Source organism: Schistocerca americana, chromosome 4, assembly GCF_021461395.2.
Source record: "Schistocerca americana isolate TAMUIC-IGC-003095 chromosome 4, iqSchAmer2.1, whole genome shotgun sequence".
Lineage (NCBI taxonomy): Eukaryota > Metazoa > Arthropoda > Insecta > Orthoptera > Acrididae > Schistocerca > Schistocerca americana.
Window position 1 is genome coordinate 302,931,312 of NC_060122.1, and position 4,927 is coordinate 302,936,238.

General features: G+C 43.9%; 1 pseudogene; it reads left to right on the forward strand.

Moving 5' to 3' along the window:
* The first annotated feature begins 4,591 nt into the window (after positions 1-4,591).
* On the forward strand, positions 4,592-4,709 carry LOC124614203 (annotated as a pseudogene).
* Positions 4,710-4,927: the final 218 nt, after the last annotated feature.

Here is a 4,927-nt window from a genome sequence, read left to right on the forward strand (position 1 = left end):
AAAACTTTCCGTGATACAAATGTTTTCAAAGTACATTATTTCCAATTTTCTTTAAAATTTTGGGAAGCAAAACTTGCTTGCGTGAGAGTTCTAAGAATGATATTAAAAATGGTAAACAGATTTGTTTAATCACTAAAAAGAACTTATCACGTTGTGAGCGTGATAAGTAATCTTTGAGAAAATGTTCCTGAATGATAGTCTGTGTTTAAAAATGTCCAGCATCGTCTCGGTCAAGTCATGTGATACAAAAATTGAAAAATTTCAGATTGTAGCGTTTACCATAAGGTCAACATGTGCAAAATTTGGTTCAGTTATCTCTCAAACAGCAAAAGTTACGTTAGCTTATACTTGCCATTTTCCCATACATCTCCTTTTAATCAGTTGCACCGGTTGTGCTTCTCCTCGCCTCGTGACACACGGTGAGTGCCAGGCGTCGCTAATATCCCACCGGCGAGTGGTGGCGTAGCGGCAGTCATTAGGCGCCGATGACGTCAGCGGGTGACGAATTCGCACGGCAGGCGCCGACCCGTGCTTCGCCGTTTTAGACTGTAGGCGCCTCAGACGCAACAGTGCGCTCACCCGCTGCTCCTTTTATTTTCGGCAACGGCTGTTGCTCGTGAGCGTCTGAAGCAGGAAAGCAGAGTACGAATGAACGAGTTAAACAAATGAACGCCAGCAGAAGAATGATGTGGCGTCGGCGGATAATGAAGCAATCAAAGGTTGTCCTTGGTAGAGTCGTAACTGAATTTATGGATCCAGTTGCCTGCTACGCCAGAATTGTGATTTATTTTACCAGGCAAACAGACGCTACCTCGAGAATTCCACCGTGCCGCAGTCTTTTACCACCTACAGCAGAAAATAAAATAAAAGTAATGTTCTTTGCACAAATAAGATACTTACCTAGAACTATATATCATAATTTTGTACATGACGTCATGATAGATTATATATGAAGATTTCGTTTAAAGTGCAGTCGAAACTGAAATCAGCTTTCCATAAAACACTAGCAGTTTCACTTAACTAAGACATCCTCAGACGTATTCCTTGATGTTATCCATATGCATGGCATTCGTCGTCCAGTTCGCTATCACAGATGAAGTGCTAGCCATCAGATCACAATTTCTATTCAGATTTCGCAGGAGGATATATGCCATGGTAATATGTCAGGATGGCCTCGTTATATGGACACCCGTAAAGTTAACTTCATTTTTTAAAAATTAGGTTGTCCTTTAAATTAAATATTATGTATGTTGTCACATATAAGTTGTTCTTATTGTATCATCATCGCTGTGTCCGATGCTTATGTTAAATCGATTTTCCAAATCGACATCTTCACTGAAATTAGAATCGTAAATAAACCAAATAATGAACTACATACCGCATCTAGAACTACTATTTTAAAAGACCCAACGTACACAATCGTGGAAACGTGTGAGGAAGACGTCCAGCATACAATCATCAAGTTCTTACGAATATGCAGAAATTTTCCTATATAACCTATGACTAGCTTGTTAGTGATCTACTAGTCACTAAAATCAAAACTTCAGTTGCCCATCGTGCTTTTCCTATGCCGACAGTTATGCACTAACACTTACATCCCAAATATTACGCAAAGTACTCATCACACTCAAGCAAGGTTTTTGGCAACTGATGAGACACGAAGGAACAAGTATTTAGCTGTGGGAGTAGCGCGCGAATCTTTCTGAACTATTGAGATCGTTTATTCTTAAATGAACAACGAAAGGCTTTAAAATGTCAGCAAAAGCTTTTCGCAGTACTAATCAACATGCAACCACTGCAAAATCAATAGGAGCTCTGCACAATTTATGTATTGATCACCGAATATGAAGTCACCAGCAGATGAATTAACGACTTTATTTGACATATTTCAAGAAGAACCGATCATCAGATCGTCATGAACATCTTGGTGCTCAGAATTATAAAGACAGTATACACTATGTGATCAAAAGTATCCGGATACATGGTTGAAAATGACTTACAAGTTCGAGGCGCCCTCCATCGGTAACGCTGGATTTCAACATGGTGTTGGCCCACCGTTAGCCTTGATGACAGCTTCCACTCTCGCAGGCATACGTTCAATCAGGTGCTGGAAGGCTTTTTGGGGAATGGCAGCCCATTCTTCACGGAGTGCTGCACTGGGGAGAGGTATCGATGTCGGTCGGTGAGGCCTGGCACGACGTCAGCCTTCCAAACCATCCCAGAGGTGTTCTATAGGGTTCAGAGCAGGACTCTGTGCAGGCCAGTCCATTACAGGGATGTTACTGTCGTGTAACCACTCCGCCACAGGTCGTGCATTATGAACAGATGCTCGATCGTGTTGAAAGATGCAATCACCATCCCCGAATTGGTCTTCAACGGTGGGAAGCAAGAAGGTGCTTAAAAGATCAATGTAAGCCTGTGCTGTGATAGTGCAACGCAAAAAAATCAAGTGGTGCAAGCCCCCTCCATGAAAAACACGAACACACTACAACACCACCGCTTCCACATTTTACTGTTGGCACTGCACACGCTAGCAGATGACGTTCACCGGGTATTCGCCATACCCACACCATGCCATCGATCGCCACATTGTGTACCGTGATTTGCCACTCCACACAACGTTTTTCCAGTGTTCAATCGTCCAATGTTTACGCTCCTTGCATCAAGCGAGGCGTCGTTTGGCATTTACCGACGTGATGTGTGGCTTATGAGCAGCCTCTCGACCATGAAATCAAAATTTTCTCACTTCCCACCTAACTGTCATAGTACTTGCAGTGATTTCTGACGTAATTTGGAATTCCTGTGTAATGTTCTGGATAGATGTCTGTCTATTACACATTATGACCCTCTTCAACTGTCAGCAGTCTCTGTGGGTCAACAGACGGTGTCAGCCTGTACGCTTTTGTGCTGTACGTTTCCCTTCACGTTTCCACTTCACTGTCACATCGGAAACAGTGGCACGAGCGATATTTAGGAGTGTGGAATTCTCGCGTACAGACGTATAACACAAGTGACAACCAATCACCTGACCACGTTTGAAGTCCGTGAGTTCCGCGGAGCGCCCCATTCCGCTCTCTCACTATGTCTAATGACTTCTGAGGTCGCTGATACGGAGTACCTGACAGTAGGTGGCAGCACAATGCACCTAATACGAAAAACGTATGTTTTTGGGGTGTCCGGATTCTTTTGATTATATAGTGTATAAGAAACAAAGCTGTCATGGCAGATTCAGAGTCCGTGGATCCCAAACACTCGAGCAGTACTAGTGTCCTGTATGTAGTCCCCTTTACAGATGAACCACACATTCTTAAAATTCTGCTATGAACCGAACTCGACCATTCGCCTTCCTTACTGTCGATGTTTACGTGCTCCCTCCAGTCCAATCCGCTTTGCAACATTATGCCTAGGTATTTAATCGACGTGACTGTGTCAAGATGCACACTACTAATGTACTCGAACATTATGAGTTTGTTTTTCCTACTCATCTGCATTAACTTAAACTTCCCTGCCATCCATGGCACCAACTAGAAATGTTGTCTAAGTCATCTTGTATCCTTCTACAGTCACTCAACGACGACACCTTCCATTCACCACAGCATCAGCAGTGAACGGCCGCAGTCTGCTGTTTACACTGTTCACCAGATCATTTGTGTATACAGAAGATAACAGCGGTCCTGTCACACTTTCTAAATTAGACGAGCGGTCTAAGGCGCTGAGTCATGGACTATGCGACTGGTCCCGGCGGAAGTTCGAGTCCTCCCCCGGGCATGGGTGTGTGTGTTTGTCCTTAGGATAATTTAGGTTAAGTAGTGTGTAAGCTTAGGGATTGATGACCTTAGCAGTTAAGTCCCATAAGATTTCGCACACGCTTGAACAACACTTTCTAAAAGCTATGCCAAAGATCGAGTTCCAGAAATGTTTCAGAAATTGAAAATAGCAGTGGTTAAGTGTATAATACCTAATAGGGACTAATTTGAAGGGTTTATCGTTGATGTAGACGAATAAATAATATTGTTTCCTAAAAATATAAATTGCCGATTTTACGCACCTAGTATGAGAAACAGGTTCCAACAATCGCTCTTGCTATCTGCCTGCGTTGTAGTTTACGGAAGGTGGGTGCGAACAGTTACAGATTGTGACCTGTTGTGTTCAATGACCTAGCACGTTACTCAGTTTTACACATAAGTTTTATCTATTTAGACGTGCATTTCGTGATATACAAAGCGGGTTCAAAAAGTTTTGCACAGCATTTGGTAAACGGGAGCCAACATCTCATTCGCCAGTGACCACCTTTCATGGCACATAGTACAAGAGCCAGTAGGCAACAGAGGTTACGCTCTCCCTCCACCGCAATAATCTACTAAAATAAAGGTCCCCGTCCTTCTTCCTTAAGTGACGAATGAAATGAATGATCTTTTTAAAATTATGACGTAATGGCATGCGCAGTGTACAGTAATAACAAAATATAAGGGACACTGCATAATTGGAACGCACCAGTAGACACAGAAGAAGGCCGCTGCAGCCATGGCCGAAACGTTGGTTTTCTCCAGCAGTAGTTTTACACAATATAATGCGGTACCATACCCAGAAAGCCAACGGCGTTGCTACAGTGGTAACACCGGTTCCCGTCAGATCACCGAAGTTAAGCGCTGTCGGGCTGGGCTAGAACTTGGATGGGTGACCATCCGGTCTGTCGAGAGCTGTTGGCAAGGAGGGTGCACCCAGCCCTAGTGAGGTAAACTGAGAAGCTGCTTGATTGAGAAGTAGCGGCTCCGGTCTCGTAAACTGACATACGGCCGGAAGAGCTATGTGCTGACCACATACCCCTCCATATCCGCATCCAATGACGCGTGTGGGCTGAGGATGACACGGCGGTCGGTCGGTCCCGTTGGGCCTTCCAAGGCCTGTTTGAAGGGAGAGTTTATAC